The 18,052-nt window shown below is 43.7% G+C and overlaps 1 pseudogene; it reads left to right on the top strand.

Annotated features, from left to right (window-relative positions):
• Positions 1–16,834: 16,834 nt before the first annotated feature.
• Positions 16,835–17,738, top strand: LOC102949320 (annotated as a pseudogene).
• Positions 17,739–18,052: the final 314 nt, after the last annotated feature.

Genomic DNA, 18,052 nt, shown 5'->3' with positions numbered 1-18,052 from the left:
ATGCTTCTATCCATCTTTTCATTAACTTCTTTAGAACTCTGCCCTCACCCCTCCCGTTTCCAGGAAGTCTTCCTGGATTAAACCGCCCCCAGAACTCTAGTCCATCTTAGACACCGTGTCCTCTCAGTGATTAGTGGGCAGCATGATGTAGCAAGTATTTCTGCAACCACCAATAATCAACACAAACATACGGGGGAAGAGGACAGTGTTGGTCAAAGCGGGGTCTTGCAAATCATAACTAAAAAAAGTATTAAAAATAGTTTTATATTAGGGGTGTCTGGGTGGCACAGCTGGTTGAACATCTGATTCTGGATTTTGGCTCAGGTCGTGATCCCAGGGTCATTGGGATCCCGTGTTGGGCTCTGTGCTGTGGGTGGAGCCTACTTAAGATTCTCTCCCCTCTGCCCTTTCCCATATTGTGCTCACTCTCTCTATAAAAAAAATAATAGGGGCGCCTGGGTGGCTCAGTCGGTTAAGCGTCCGACTTCAGCTCAGGTCACGATCTCGCGGTCCGTGAGTTCGAGCCCCGCGTCGGGCTCTGGGCTGACGGCTCAGAGCCTGGAGCCTGCTTCCGATTCTGTGTCTCCCTCTCTCTCTGCCCCTCCCCCGTTCATGCTCTGTCTCTCTCTGTCTCAAAAATAAATAAAACGTTAAAAAAAATTAAAAAAAAAATAATAAAATAAAATAAAAATACTTTTATAATAAACATAAAGTAATAACAGCCACCTGTTTTTTTTGAGTATTTTATGCCAGGCTGTTTTTCTGGGTGATTTGCAGGGAATATCTTTTTTTTTTTTAAGTTTATTTCTTTTTATATTGAGAGAGACAGAGAGAGAGAGCCTGGGAGAGGGGCAGAGACAGAGGGAGAGAGAGAATCCTAAGCAGGCTCCGTACTGTCAACTCAGAGCTCGAACCCATGAACCGTGAGACTACGATTGGGGCCAAAATTGAGAGTCAGACGCTTAACGGACTGAGCTACCCAGGCGTACCTGACTTGCAGGGAATACATTTAAACATGCACTTATAGTATTCCAGCAAGCGAGGAGGAATACTCAGCAGCTTCCATTCTTCCAGGGCTTTCCCTGGCTTTTGGCAGCTCACCCAAGGCAGTAGCAGCTCGTGGGCAGCCTCCACTGTCAGGAGAGGTCTAGTCTCAGAGAAAGCCACAGAGCACCAGGATGGGGGACAAGGAGTAGATGGGGAACAAATACCCCAGTACATCTGGGGACAACCAAACACATTCACTGTGGTTTTAAACATGTTTCTGAGAGGAGACCCGCCTTGCCTGGTTTGGGTCTGATCCCCTCAGTTTCAGGGTTGGGCTGGAGGGAGCTCTCGAGGTCTAGGGTGTAAAGTCTAAGATTCTTTACATTCTCAGCCTGGTGGGAGAATCGCTGCCTCCTTTATCCCTAATCTTTCAGACCTGGTCAGTCTCTACTCCTTCCCCTGGCTCCTGACCCCGTCTCTCCTAGACCAGCACACTTTGTTGCAATTTCCCTCAATAAACCCGGTGGTGTTATACATCTGGACTGCTGCACATTTCTTTCCCGGCCTCCAACTCTCCTCCCTCATCCCCCGCTTGCTGTCTGAGGACCTTCCTGGGGAATTAAATAAATATTCCACTTGGGCCTGTCTCCCTGGACGAAACTGTGGACTCCTCAAAACAGAGACTGGGATTCAGTCTTAATTATTTACAAAAATAGGCTTCAGGTCTATGGGCCACAAATTGCTGATTTGATTTTTTAAAATATTGTATTAAAATATTATTTATCTTGGGGTGCCTGGGTGGCTCACTCAGTTAAGCGTCCAACTCTTTACTTCGGCTCAGGTCGTGATCTCACGGTTTGTTAGTTTGAGCCCCTGAGTCAGGCTCTGGGCTGACAGGGCGGAACCTGCTTGGGATTCCCTCTCTCCCTCTCTCTCTGCCCCTTCCCCTGTGTGCAGAGGCTTGCATTCTCTCTCTCTGCCTCTCTCAAAATAAATAAATAAATACACATTAAAAAAATATTATTTATCATGGTCACTGAATTTTTTGGCAGAATCCTCTTAGGTTTTTGGTTTTTTCTTTTCCTCTTAGGTTTTCGTACTCAAAACAAATGCCCCAGTCTCCTCACACTATTCCCTGGTTTGTTTGTTTGTTTCCCAGAGCCCCAGAATACTACCTAGAGGTTTGATGAATGAATGAATGAATGAAATGGAAAGGCTACTAGACTGGGAATTGAGAGCTTTGAGGTCCAGGCTCGGCCACAAATTATGTGATCTGGGCATATCCCTCAACTCTGTAGACCTCAGTTTTCTCAACTGTAAAACGTACACATCGTATTCGATGATCTTGCAGGATTTTTTTCTGCACTCAAGAAATATTCACAGATAAAATTACGGATCAGACATAAAGAGATGCACATGGCCTAGTTCCTTGCTCTGGAGGTACTCACACTTGAATGAATTTAGTAAATCTCTGAGCAGTAGGTTTTCCCCTGGAAAATGGAGTGATATTTGCCTAGGAAGCTCAAAGAAGGGAAAACAAGCATTCTGCATTGTATTACTCCACACCCTCTCAAACCTCAAACCCACACTTTTCTATAAACCAGTCAACACAAATACTAACATTACACCCTTATATTGGGCTCTAGGGAGCAGCTGAGCCCCAAGATTGCAATCCCACCTGGCCACTTACTGACTGTGTGTCCTTGGGCAAGATACTAGACCTCACAGGGCCTCCATTTCCTCATCTGATGAGTGAGAATGGCAGTCAAGGGTTTTCCCACCTCACAGCACTGTCAGGAAAGCGACTGGAGATTGCCACTGTGAGTGCATTGAAAACTGACAAGTACCATAGTTGGAAGCCATATGTGGACTCCTCCTGCCCCTGTGAAGTTTTAGGTTCTCCTTTCTCCCTGCGTTGCACCTGCTGTCAGAAAAAGGAACAGAAACTACGTTTTACTGACATGGGAAGTGATCCCTGCCAGGGGAAGCTTAACTTTTCATTGGCACAGAAGCCTTAAAGAAAAGGAAGTGAGGTGAAATCTCAGGTGCTGGGGAGGAGGAGGAGACTTTGGGGGTGGGAGAGCTTTTCTGAGTCATTGATAGCAGCACATCCAATAAACAATGTCGTGGATAGTGCTTCCAAAAGCTCTGGCCACTCTTCCTCGCTGGGTCATTTCTTAGAGAATCTTGGGGTAGAGCAATTCACTTCGCCTTGGGCCTCAGTTTCCTCCCGCACGAAATGAGAGTTGGTCAAGCTACCCACCGAAGCCCCCTGCATCTTTGAGATTTGAATAGTGCTTTGGAAAGGCAAGAAGGGGAAAGACGAGTATTTCGTTCCCCTTTGCCCTTCTCAGAAAACCTTTCTGCTCCCTTCCCTCACACACGCGGCCTCAGCCTTACCTGGCAGCCCAGGGTAGGGCCCTGGGCAGGCCCAGGATGGATTCAGGAGCATGTGGGTGTCCCGGCCTAGGAGACTGGCCGGTAAAGGTAAGCGCTCCGCCCCTGCCCCTCTGGGCGAAGGGGAGCCCAGCTCCTCTCAGGCGCATCCTCTGCTCGCCCCACCCCCCGGAGCCGCCCTGGCTGGGTGCCCATTGCGCAACCGCAGCCCCGGGAATGCAGCCTGGGCAGTTCCCATGGGGCTCCCAGCTCAGGGTGGGACCCCCTCCTTGACAGGGCGATCAGAATCACACTGCAAAATATTAATTACTGCTGCTTCCAAAGCCTCACCACTGGCGGGTGCCAGGCCCTGCCCAGGAAGTCCAAATTATCAGCATCATTGGCATTTTAGTCACCCCCGGTGGGGAGATGGGCCACATGACCCCCAGCTGCTTCTTAGGTGAGAGCCACTTCCTGGAACCCAGCCTGAGACCCACAGTACAAGTGCCCTGGAAGTCGGCAGGAGGGGGGCGGTGAGTATGGGAGAGAGGGAGAATAGGAAACTCTGGAGGATGAAAGGAAGAAGAAAAACTTACTGTGCAAGCAAATTTATACATGATTCTCCTCATTTTTCAGAAGAGGTTGAGAGATGTAAGAAAATTGCCCCAAGTCCCAAGGTGGCAAGAGGCAGAGCTTGGGCACTTTCCACTACACTAATGGCAGGTAATTTCACAGGCACGATTAACTACCTGATCTAATCAGTGGTTGAGCATATTGGGAACGTGAGAAAGCAGTGGGCAGGCCAGCAGTGTCAAGGTGACACTGGGACTGTGGGACTCATACTCTTGGTAGCAGTGAAAATGTCTGGTCAAAACACAATGAGGTGCCATGAACCCCCTGACCTGCATCAGAATGGTGGGGATTTTCCGAGACAGACTCCTAAGTTTCTTGGAGCAAATTGCTTAATTGATGTCAGTCAAGCATCAGTTAGTATTCCAGAGAAGCATCCCAGAATCAGAAGCGGTTTTTGAAAACACACTCATAATTTATAAATGCATGCCACTCCCTTCTTCTCCCCCTTCCCCAAGCAGTGGGAGCCACATTTGGGGAATAATTCTATCCACTCCGCAGGCTATTTTGCCATTCTTACGAATGATGATTACAGAAAGTCTTTAACAACATAAGGAAATACATATACTATGAGGGCGGAGGCACAACCGTGCACACGGGATGATCACAGCTGTTTGAAAGGGCAAAAGGGAAGAAAGAACGAAAGAACCCAAACCAATATATACAAAACAGATTGGGAGGAAACACCAAAATGCTGACAGCGGTTTTCTGTGGGTCGTAGGTGATTTCCTTTTCTTCCACTTTTCAGTAGTTTTCAACTTTTCTATCTACGGCCTATATTACTTTATAGTAGAAACTATCCCTACTCTAAAAGAGAGAAAGTGGATGCTGATGATGTTGAAGATGATAATAATTGCAACAACAACAATAATAGTAAACCAGCATTTCCTGGGTATCAGGCAGTGTCCTAAGCACTTAACTTGCTTTTTATTTTTTATTTTTATTTATTTATTTTTTTAATGTTTATTTATTTTTGAGACAGAGAGAGACAGAGCATGAACAGGGGAGGGGCAGAGAGAGAGGGAGACACAGAATCTGAAACAGGCTCCAGGCTCTGAGCTGTCAGCACAGAGCCCCACGCGGGGCTCGAACTCACGGACCGTGAGATCATGACCTGAGCTGAAGTCGGACGCCCAACCGACCAAGCCACCCAGGCGCCCCTGCTTTTTATTTTTTTTATTTTTAAAAAAAAAATTTTTTTTTCAACGTTTTTTATTTATTTTGGGGACAGAGAGAGACAGAGCATGAACGGGGGAGGGGCAGAGAGAGAGGGAGACACAGAATCGGAAACAGGCTCCAGGCTCCGAGCCATCAGCCCAGAGCCCGACGTGGGGCTCGAACCCACGGACCGCGAGATTGTGACCTGGCTGAAGTCGGACGCTTAACCGACTGCGCCACCCAGGCGCCCCTTAACTTGCTTTTTAAAAAAGATCCCCATAGCAGGGGTGCCTGGGTGGCTCAGTTGGCTAAGTGTCTGACTTCGGCTCAGGTCATGATCTCATGGTTCATGAGTTCGAGCCCCTCTCAGGGTCTCTGCTGTCAGCACAGAGCCTGCTTGGGATCTTCTATGGCCCTCTCTCTCTGCCTGTCACCTGCTCATGCTCTCTGTCTCTCAAAAATAAATAAATGTTTAAAAAAGATCTTCATAGCAATCTTGTGAAGTGGACATTATTAATGTATCTATTTTACAAAGGCTCTGAGCTATTAGGGGGTGCCCTGGACATTGAGTTTTTGGCTGTCCTACATCCAAAGGTCCCTGGCTAGCATACAAGACTTGCCCTTATGTGTTAGCTTGAAAGAAGGGAGCACCCCCCCACCCCCCGCTTTTACCCCTGAGGTCCAGGAACAAATCCTCCTACCTCAAGCTGGCAGTAGGTTTGGGTGCAGGACCAAGGGGGCAGCAAGTTGGATGCTCCTGCCTGAGGCCTGGGCCCTGGGCCTCTGAGTGCTGAAGGGTCAGTACTCCAATTGCTGTGATACCTGGTTGCAGTGGCCTCAACATCCTGATTAGACATTTCTTGGCCAACGGACCTTTTTGTGCTTCCTGCTCCTCTGTGCCTTGAGGAGGGGGGAGACTTCATTTCTTTTCCGTCTTTTCCTAAGACGAGCCCCTCTTGAACTCCAAATGCAATTCTGTTGCATTTGATTCATTTCTTTGTTTAAAATAGTCAGGGTCTGCTTCTGTGGCTTGTTACCAAAAGCACTAGCTGATTTTCAGTGATTTTCCAGCAGTTCCAGAGCAAATGGTGGAAGCAGGGCTCCCATCCGCATCGGTCCACCCAGAACCCAAGCAGCTTAACCAATCCTTTTGTGCTACCCACTCTTCCCCGGAGTATGACAAACATTTCTTGAACTTCTGGAAAACAAACCAGAAACATCGTTTTGAAAATTTTCTCAGAAATTAGGGACCCACCACCCACTTTACTGCCATGGGAGCCTGGCAGGCCATCCTTGAAGGGCCGGAAGCTCAAGGCAAAAGCCAGGTCAGGGAGGAGTCAACCCAGGGCTCCAGTGACCGCAGTGCAATGGGATCTGGGGAGGAGAGGAAGCAGAGGCGTTTCAGGCCTCACCGGCACTTCCTGACTGATGCCAGAGAACTGACTCAGCATAGGGTCTCCTCCCCCAGAAACTTTTGAACTTTGGTATCTGGGAGAAGAACCCCAGGTTTGATCCCCAGGGGACCCATGGCAGGTCATGATTGTTTACACGTCCACTGTAAATTTCTAGAGGACAAGCACTGAACCTTTTCCCCCTGAGTCCCTCAAGTCTGGCACATCAGTATTATTGGAATGAATGAGAGAATGAATGAATGAAGGACTCTTCCCATCCCCATGCCATGCAGTGGGAAACCTTAAACCCTGGAACTTTTTCCAAGGCATCTTGGCAAAATAGAACCACCACAGGCTTTGGAATTGACAAATCTTGTTTCAAACCGTGGCTCTCTTACTTACAAACAAATTCTTCCTTAACCTCTTTGAAACCTCCATTTCCTCATCGGCAGCATGGGGATAGTATCTAAACTCTCACTCCAAGTGATTGGGAAGACAGAAAAAGTGGTTGGCACACAGTAGAAACCTCGATCGATCCTAGCTTGTTTCCTCCTCCCGACACCCTATTCTGACTTACTTCCTTCTTCCTATCCCTCACCTGCATAAATATTCAACAGTAAGGGACAGGTTAAACAAACTGTGGCATCCCAATAAGAAAAAATGTTAGGCAGTCAATAAAAATGTTGTTTAACAAATAATTTTTAATGGAACAGAAGATGCCCAGGCATGCATGTGAAGTGAAGAAAAGGCTAAATTATTTCTACAGTGTGACCTCAGCCATGTGAAAATGAGCATGTCTATGCATGTTTGTACATGAAAGAGGCAATTTCTGGAAGGAAGGATATGCAAGAACTCTTGACAGTAGTTTCCTTTTGGGTGGGAATAGAAAGTTGGGTTGGATTTTCACTTTTCACTTTATAACCTTCTGTCCTATCTTATATGTATAAAAAAAAGAGAGAGAGAATATATAATCTTATGATATATATTAAGAATTTACCATGAGTATGTATTAGTCTGTAAACCAAAACCCAAAACACAGAAAAAATAAAAAAGGGAATATAACAAGATTTCAACAGTGGCTATTTGGGAAGCTGTGGAATTATGGAATTAATAAGACAATTTTCTCCTTTATATTTTTCTGTATTTTCCAAGTGTTGTACGATGAGCTTATAGCTCTTCTATAATCAGAATTAAGGCAAATGTCACTTTGATAACTCCTCTGGGATAGGAAGGAGGGGGAGGAGGAGCAGGTGACTGTGACCAAAGGGCCAAGGGAGCCCAACGTGGAACTGGGCAGAAGCAGTTGTATTTTTGGAGCCCTGTGGTTCCTGCTGAGTCAACTAACTAGTTGTTTGGCCCCAGCCTGCCAGTGGAAGCAGGAAATGCTCCCACTCCTGCCCTCGTTCACTCTTAGTCACCCTCTGGGAAAGCAGGGTAGAGGTGGGGGCAGGAGGGTGGTTGGGAGTCTCCATCTGCCCCTCTGCAGCCTTCTAGGTAGAGAAGTCACGGGAGGGAGTCTAAGAGCTAGGCACCCTATCCACCTGGCATGGTCACCTTGGGGGTAGACAGCAGCTGGGAGTGAGCAGTAAGGGGTGGCAGAGCGGTGCTGGGAAAATGCCCCTCCGGCCCTTGGCAGACAGCCCTGCATCCCCCTGTGGAGCTGCTGTGAAAATTAATTACCATTTGTCCAGGGCTTTGAGATTGCCCAGATGAAAGACACACAGAGGAGTGTCATGATGAATACGTGTTTACAGCACTGACTTTCATCCCAAACATCCATCCTGACAGTCACGTGTCCCGCTCCTAACCTCCCCCTGCACCGACATCCTCAAAGCACCAGAAGTTGAACATCAATATCAAATGCTGCTGAAGGGGAAGAGGGAAGGGCGGGGGACCGCTGGCTCCCCATCATCCTGCTTTTTAGCCCCATCCCCGGTAGGTTAAAAGGAGGAAATTATGACAAAATTGAGGACAGTGAGGTGAGAAGACTTGGAGAGGGGTGGTGGATTACTTTATCCTAGAAACCAGGACTCTGCTGGTCTTATGGATGGAGGGATGGGAGGAATTCGAGAACTCTCTGGCTCAAGGCAGACAGTGCCAAGTAGGTTCATCCCTGGATGGCTTTCATTCCGACTTCTAATTCTTCTAGCAAACTGAATTGACTCCCTGTTGATTGACTCTGAACACTTGACTACGGTGAATCCTGTCATCTTCTGGCTCTGGGAACTTGGGTGGGAAATTGTTTGGTTTTCTGGATTCTTCTTATTCTGTCTTTCCCTCTGCATGTTTATGCAAGATAATTGATCCGTAGAGCTACTTAATGTGTTTCTGGGCAGGTTTACCAGAGCAAATCCAACGGAGAAAGGATCATGCAAGGGCGAGCCCCTCCCTCAGGGAGACTGCATTCTTTCTTTTTTTTTTTTCAACGTTTTTTATTTATTTTTGGGACAGAGAGAGATAGAGCATGAACAGGGGAGGGGCAGAGAGAGAGGGAGACACAGAATTGGAAACAGGCTCCAGGCTCCGAGCCATCAGCCCAGAGCCTGACGCGGGGCTCGAACTCACGGACCGCGAGATCGTGACCTGGCTGAAGTCGGACGCTTAACCGACTGCGCCACCCAGACGCCCCGAGACTGCATTCTTATTGGAGAGTTGGACCCTCGCTTACTTATGAGACATTTAAACAATGTAGAAGATCAGACAGACAGAGAAAAGGGCTGAGCTCCAAGAAGAGTAGGACCATTATAGACTAGAGAATTTAGGAGAGGAGACTTTCTTAGGACTGAAGTAGGAAGATGTGAAGGCACATAGTCTCAGTGGAGACGGTGAAGAGGTCGTTGAGGCCAGAATGGAAAGTTCACATGAGGACGGGGACAAGGGAGAGACAGGCAGATGGGCTGGCTGGGTGAGATTGTGAAGGCCCTTGAATGCCCAGCTAAAGAACGGGGATTCTGTCCAGAGGGCAATGAAAACCACTGAATGTTTCTGAGCCAGAGAATGATATGATGCAGAATTTGAGAAGAGGTTAAAATATTTTCATCGAGGGGCAAATTTTAACATCTCTGAGTCAGCAATGCTACCATGAAATTCACCATTTTCCTCCTCAGTCCAGCCCCTTACTTCTATTTCAGCTAATGACACGTAAGCCCAAATGTCACCTCCCTTGGTTGCTCTCTGATACACACCCAGTGTTATTTTCTTCATAGCACTTATCACCTTTGGAAATGATCTTGTTTATGTACTTGTCTACTTCCTTTTTCTCTAGTTGTCCATAGAATGCAAGCAAAATGGGGTAGGTGGGACATTGTCACCTATTTTGTTTGCTGCTCCATCTTTAACACCTAGGACCGTACTGGGCTGGTGGCAGATGCTCAACGTGTATTTGTGGAATAAATGAACAATGTGTATTTGTGTGTTCGTAGGCTGATAAATGGACAAATGGTGCCACCGTTTTCCCAGCCACGCTGGTCCCAAACCTCATGGTGATTCTTGACTCGTACTTCCTCCTCTGCAGAACCCAGCTGTTCGTTCTCGTGTCTATGAATATTATCTCTGCATCTCTCCCTGTCCTCTTCTTCCCCCTTTGTATTTTAGACCTTGATCCTCTTAAACAATTTTAAGCTCCTTAAAGGCAGAGTCTCTTCATTATTATTTCCCCATGGTGCTCAGTACAGGACCTGGGCAATGACAGTTCCCACTGATCCAGACTTTATAGTTTTCCAAGGGCTTTTCACATGATCCTAGTATACCTAGGACTTGAACCTCAGTTCTTATCTCGACACTACACTCTTATTCCATTATTATACTAATTATGCACAATTGTTGATGAATGAATGAGTGAGTGAATGCTGGAAGTGCCCAAGATTGATCGTAGAAGGAGAAACTGGAAGTAGGAAGGCCTTTTGGGGAAAATGTTAGTCCATATGGACATGAGAGAAAAGGAGAGTGAATGAAGGGGGTGCGGTGCGGGGGACAGCCAAAAAGCTGGGTCTAGAGAAGGCTGATTCCTTGATTACTCTGTCTGTGTATCAAGTACCTCATTCCCCTTGTCTTGTTACTTAAGACAGAAAGATATGTAATCAACACAGGAGAAGACACCAGAGGCAAAGTTAAAGGGACGAGAAGATTCTGAATCCAAAGGAGACATTATTCATTGGTTTGTGAGCTACTGTGTTTGTAAGCAATAAGTGTTAAAAGTATAAGCAATTCCACTGGACAGAAATTGCAAAGGACAAAAACATATAATGAAAAAATACAATGGAAATCACTGGTTTTTCCGCCATCCAGAAGAAGTCATTCTAACCTTTTGATGTACATCCTTTTGAACTATAAAAATTTAAACCTTAATATAAACATACGTACATCTCTTTCTGCCCTTCCTCCCCTCAATAAATAAATATTAAAAAAAAAAGATTTTGTTCCTCTTCCCGACTCTCTCTCTCTCTCTCTCTCTCTCTCTCTCAAATAAAATTAAGGGGTGCCTGGGTGGCTCAGTCGGTTGGGCGGCTGACTTTGGCTCAGGTCACGATCTCGCGGTCCGTGAGTTCGAGCCCCGCGTCGGGCTCTGTGCTGACAGCTCAGAGCCTGGAGCCTGCTTCGGATTCTCTGTCTCCCTCTCTCTCTGCACCCCCTTGCTCACACTCTGTCTCTGTCTCTGTCTCTCTCTCAAAAATAAACATTAAAATTTTTTTAATAAAATTAAAAATAAAACTAATTAATCAACGTGCATATGGGACCCCTGGGTGGCTCAGTCAGTTAAGAGTCCGACTGCTGCTCAGGTCATGAACTCACGGTTTGTGGGTTTGAGCCCCGCATCGGGCTCTGTGCTGACAGCTCAGAGCCTGGAGCCTGCTTCGGAATCTGTGTCTCCCTTTCTCTCTGCCCCTCCTCTGCTCACGTTCTGTCTCTCTCTCAAAATAATAAATAAACATTAAAATATATATATATATATGTGCATACACTTATATTTATATATTTATTTAATATAAATCTAATGTATTATACATGTTTATGTATTTTATTGTATATATTGAATATACAGTACATGTATTCTATATATGTAAGTAGACACACACATTTGTTTTTGTTATAAAATGGGATACATACAGTTTTGTAACCTGCTTTTTGTTCACTTAATAATACGTAGTGAACACAAAGGAAATTTTATAAGCCCAAAGGGCAGTTTGAAAAGATAACCTCTGGGATAAACAGGAAGCCAGAGAAGAGATATGAGCATAAAGTGAGTGGCTAAGCTCTGTGGTTTTGATAAATATTACCAAAGCAAATAAATCTTAGATGTCTTGTCAAGTTAGGTAATTATTAGCTCTCTATCAGCAAGGTCACTAATTCAAAGACTCACAGGATGTTGGTCTTAAAGAAGCCTTTGAGATGATCTAATTCCATCCCCTTGACTTAGGTATTGAGAAACTACAAACCCAGAGACATTAACTAACATGTTATGACTGGTGAGCCATGGAGCTGGAATGAGAACAGAGTGTGCTGGCTCCCAGTCCGGTGCTCTCTCCACTAACCCACACCGATCAACATGGTATGTGGTCTTCAGTCACAGGCCCTGATGTACAGAAAGGAACAGGGAGACATGGGGCCCCAAACCCAGAGGTTTTCCAAGTGTACAATATCAGGGGAACTGTGTGTGTTAAGAGGGTGGCAAAATGTCCCTGGGCAGGTCACTGGGGAAGCAGGGAACTCAGCACTTAAGAGTGGTTGGCTCTGATGTCTGCCCACCAAGACACCAAATAAGTCTTGGTTCCCTTATAGATCTTGCTGTATGATTTTGGGCAATTTACTTAAACCTTCTTGCCTCCATTTTCTCATCTGTAAAAGGAGAGTCATAGGGGCGCCTGGGTGGCTCAGTTGGTTAAGCATCCAACTCTTTTCCTGGGCTCTGGTCATGATCTTACAGCTCGTGAGTTCAAGCCCTGTGTCGGGCTCTGTGCTGACAGCTCGGAGCCTGGAGCCTGCCTCTCACTCTGCCCCTCCCCTATTCATGCTCTGTCTCTCCTTCTCCTTCAAAAATAAGTAAACATTAACAAAAATTTTTTAAGGGAATAATAGCAGTATCTACCTCATCAAATTGCAGTGAGAATGAAGAGGTAATGCACACAAAGGACTTAGCAGAGTGTTTGTCATATAGAAAAAGCTCAATAAATGTGAGCCATCATGATTATGAATGCTCTGGCATTTAAGGTCAATGCCCCTGAAAACTTTAAATTTTTTTAAAAGTTTATTTATTCATTTATTTATTTATTTAGAGAGCATGAACAGGGGAGGGGCAGAGAGAGAGGGAGAGAGAGAATCCCAAGGAGGCTCTGTGCAGTCAGTGCAGAGCCTTGGGCGGGGCTTGATCCCAGGAACCATGGGATCACGACCTGAGCCAAAATCAACAAACACTCAAGTGACTGAGCCACCCAGGTGCCCCCCTGTAAACACAGCATATCACAGCTGTCCTTGACTATTGACATCTGTAGGGAAAAGGGACTTAGAAGCTCAACTATGGAGCTATGTGAGCCCTGTCCACTATGAGGACAGTAACCAGTAACCAAGAGAGACCATCCTCCAAAGGAGGCCATGTGGCCTGGAGTAGAGCTGTAGGCAGCTGGGGACTCTGGGCCTTTCTGGTATTCTCACTGGAAGTCACCCTCAAGATACAGCAGCGAGGCCACCCTCACACTTCCTGGGCTACCCAAGTATACAAATCAAGGATCTAAAATTTTTTTCCTCATTTCCTTATTTAAAAAAGAAGCAACCGTTTAAAGCAGAAACAATCACAAGTTATTATAAGACTTACAACTTATAGAACTAAAATCACTACGTGAGTAGAAAGACTAGGGAGGGGGACATGTAAATAAATTATTATAAGTTCTTTCACTACATGCAAAGCAATAGTACCTTTTGAAGGTAATGATACATTAAAGGTGTATATTTTAAGCCTTAGCACAACCATTAACAACAACCAAGTAAGCATAATCCATAAGCCAACAGTAGAGAAAATGTGAAGTTATAGAAAATACACAATTTGTTGAAAAGAAGTCAGGAAAAGAGGAAGACAGGTACAAAGAACAGAGGGGACAAATAAAACGCTAATAGCAAAATGGTATATTCAAGCTCAACATATCAATAATTACCTTAAAGGTAATTTAAAAGAGATAGATTGGGTAAAGAAAGCAAGTCCCCACTCTATGCTGTGTACAAGAAAACAAATCTAAATATAAACACACAGATAGGTTAAAGGTAAAATAAAAAGATGCACCATGGTAACACTAATCAAAAGAAAGCTGGAGTAGCGATGTTAATATCAGGCAATATAGACTACAGAACAAAGAATATCACCAGGGATAAGGACACACCAGACCTGAGTGTTGCCACACCCTAACGGAGCTTCAGAAAACATGAAACAAAAACTGATGGAACCAAAAGGGGAAGCAGGTAAATTCCAACTGTAGGTGAGGACTTCACACTCTTTTTTCTGAAACTGATAAAAGAGTAGATAGACTGTTAGTAAGGAGAGAGAGGACTTGAACCGCATTATTAATCAACTCGGCCTGACCTTTCATAACACCACCCCCAAACAGCAGAACACACATTTGTTTTCCAAGTGCATGTGAAACATTCACTGAGAGCGGACCATATCTGGGGCCCTAAAATCAGTCTTAATAAATTTAAAAGCTCAGGGGTGCCTGGGTGGCTCAGTTGGTAGAACACTCAACTCTTGATCTCAGGGTTGTGAGTTTAAGCCCCACATTGGGCATGGAGCCTACTTAAAAAAAAAAAATTAAGGAATCAAAATCACGCAAAGTATGTTCCATGACCACTACAGAATTAAACTAGAAATCAATAGGGGCACCTGGGTGGCCCAGTCAGTTGAGCATCCAACTCCTGATTTCAGCTCAGGTCATGATCTGGGGGTCATGGGATTGAGCCTCAGGTCGGGCTCTGAGGTGGGCATGGGGTCTGGTTGGGATTCTCTCTCTGCCCCTCTCCCAAGCTCATGCTCTTTCTCTTAAATAAAAAGTAAATAAAATAAAATAAAATAAAACTAGAAATCAACAACGGAATGATATATAGAAACTCTCCCAAATTTTGGAAATTAACTAAATAGATAAAAAAGTAATTATAAGAGAAATTAGAATATGGTTTGAACTGAATGAGAATGGAACCACAACCTATCAAAATTTGTAGGGTGTTTACAGGAAAATCCATGGATTTAAATGCTTATATTAGTAAAGAAGAAAGTTCAGGGGCACCTGAGTGGCTCAGTCAATTGAGCATCCAACTCTTTAAAAAAAATTTTTTTTTAAGTTTATTTATTTATTCCGAGAGAGAGAGAGAGAGAGCACTAAGCAAGGGAGGGACAGAGAGAGGGAGAGAGAGAGAGAGAGAGAGAGAGACTCCCAAGCAGGTTCCACAATGGCAGCACAGAGTCAATGTGAACCTCAAACTCATGAATGGTGAGATCGTGACCTGAGTCAAAACCAAGAGTCGGACGCTTAACTGCCTGAGCCATCCAGGAGCCCCTAGCATCCAACTCTTGATTTCAGCTCAGGTCATGATCCCAGAGTCATAGGATTGAGCCCTACATGGGGCTCCACCCTGGGCATGGGGCTTGCTTGGGATTCTCTCTCTCTTCCATCTGCCTGTCTCCTCTGCTAACTCTCTCTCTCTCTCTCTCTCTCTCTCTGTCTCTCTCTCAAAAAAAAAAAAAATTTTTTTAGAAAAGAAGAAAGTATAAAATCAATGACAGATTATCACCTTAATAAGGTAGAAAAGGAAGAGCAAATTGAACCCAAAGTAAATGAGAGGAGGGAAAAATAAATATAAGAGAGATAAACAATGAAATAGAAAATGGACAAATCATACATAAAAATCATTAACACCAAAAGCTAGTTATTTGGAAAATATGAATAACATTGATAAATTTCTAACCAGACTTATCTGGAAAAACAAAAACAAGGAAAGACAAAAGAAAACCTCAGTCTCCAATAACTTCACTGGTAAGTTCCACCAAATATTTAAGGAAGAAATAATGCCAATTCTATACATACAACCTCTTACAGAAGTTGAAAGAGGAAGGAACTCTTCCTAAATCATTTTACAAGAGCAGAATTATCCTGATACAAAAACTAGACAAATATAAGACTATATACCTCCCTCATAAACATAGGTACAAAAATCTATAATGAAATAGTAGCTACTCAAACCCAGCAATATATAAGAAAGATAACATGTCATGGTAAAGTGGGGTGTATCCCAGAAATGCAAGGTTTGATCAGCATTCAAAAATCTATCCATGTAGGGGCGCCTGGCTAGCTCAGTTGGTGGAGCATGTGACTCCTGATCTTGGGGGTCTTGAGTTCAAGCCTCATGTTAGGTGTAGAGATTATTTAAATAAAAATCTTTCTTTTTAATTAAAAAAATCTTTATTCATATTTTAGAGAGAGAGAGACAGAGTGCAAGTGGGGGAGGAACAGAGAAAGAGGGAGATACAGAATCCAAAGCAGACTCCAGGCTCTGAGCTGTCAACACAGAGCCTAACACGGGGCTCAAACCCACAAACTGCGAGTTCATGACCTGAGCTGAAGTCAGACGCTTAACCAACTGAGCCACCCAGGCGCCCTGTAAATAAAATCTTAAAAAAAAAATCAATCCACGAAATGAAATTAGGCTAAGAACTCCATTTACAATGGCATAAAAAACACTTATGGATACATTTAATGACAGAAGTGCAAGACTTACACTAAAAACTTACAAAACTGTTGAAATAAAAAAAGATCTAAAGAAATGGGAACATGCCCAACGTTTATGGACCAGAAGACTTAACATTGTTATGATGGTAATACTCCCCAAATTGACCTACACATTCAACACACACTCTATCAAAATCCTAGCAGATTTTTTGGCAGAGACTGACAAGCTACTACTAAAATTCATGTAAAAATTCAAAAGATCCAGAATAACTAAAACAATCTTGAAAAAGACGAACAAAGAGTTGAAAGACTCACTCTTCTCAATTTCAAAATGTACTTCAAAATGAAAGTCATCAAGAGAGTGTGGTACTGGTATAAGGATAGATATATAGGTCAGTGGAATATATAACTAATTTTTAAACCTCAATAATAAAACATGTAACTCATTTAAAGAAAATTTTCAATAGATACTTTACTAAAGCAGATCTATGAATGGCCAGTAAATACATGAATTCTCAACATCATTAGTAATTATAGAAATACGAACTCTTCCTGGAGACTTGGAGTTTAAGCAGTGACATTTGTGAAATGTCAGTGACATTGTCACTCAGTGACATTGATGAAAAGATAGAACAAAATGCTACAAGCATGGAACATTGCATTAAGGAAATACAATCTGAAGTTAACAAGCAGTGTCCAGAGGTGCAGCTGCAAACGACAACTGACTGTTTTGAGTGGCTAGATAACTATAATTGTAATTCATCCAAGTCACCTTCCATTCCCCATGGAGATTTGATGAAATTCCTCAAAACACTGCAAGATTCGTTGAAGAGTGAACTAAATCAAGAAGAAGTGATCCTGGATTCACTTTGGGATCTCTCCTGCCAGAGCAGCACTTCATTCCCGGCAACTCTAAGTGGAGCATCTTTCCATTTCCTCTCTGGGACTTCTCTTCATTCTGTTGAAGATGATTCCTCCACGGATGCACAGTCCATCTGGGATAACATAAGACTGCATCCTTGACGCTTCTCAGTGAACAAATTGCAAAGCCATAATGAGATCATCAATTCACAGCACAAAATTTGGTTGAAAAAGCAGTGCATACAACAACTGTTATTTCTTTATCCAGAATCGGAAGTTATAATCAAGTACCAAAGCATACAGAATAAACTGTTGGCTGAGCTCCTGCAGAACTGTTTTCCTGCTTATAGCAGAGAATCGAATTTAGACATAATGGCTCATGGATACCAAAGTACAATGCTTAAGTTATACTCAATGATAAAAGAGTATTTTAACACACTACATGAAGTTTTAGCTCCCACCTCAACGGTGAAATTCATTAAAGAAACTTTCCTGGATACTGTTGCAGAAGAAATGGCAAAGTTTCTTGAAAATTTTTGTGAGCTGCAGTTCAAAGAAAGTGCTGTCCGTGTGATTAAAACAAATAAAGAACTCCAGCAGGCTTAGAGGAGCAGTGCATGCTCTGGGTTAGTGAGTTTTTAAATTTGTTCAGTTTGACTTAAGCCTTTTGATACCTTTAATTTTCTAACATTTTTCTATTTAGTTAAACTTATTGCAAACTCGAAACTAAATCAGAAAATAAATATTATGAAATTTTACAGTGCACATTTCTCTTCTGCATTTCTTTTTCTGTAAGTACAGTTCTAGAAGTGCTTTTTTTTCCTGTTCTTTAAATTATTAAAGATATTGAAAACGTAGTCAAAAATGTTGCCAATGAGTTTTGGTTTTTTTGATTGCATAAATTACTGGGTGAAACTGTATGTATGTATGTATATATACATATAC

This window comes from Panthera tigris, chromosome D2, assembly GCF_018350195.1.
Source record: "Panthera tigris isolate Pti1 chromosome D2, P.tigris_Pti1_mat1.1, whole genome shotgun sequence".
Classification (NCBI taxonomy): domain Eukaryota; kingdom Metazoa; phylum Chordata; class Mammalia; order Carnivora; family Felidae; genus Panthera; species Panthera tigris.
The sequence above is the reverse complement of the archived record's forward strand: the minus strand, read 5'-3'. Positions and strand labels throughout refer to the sequence as shown.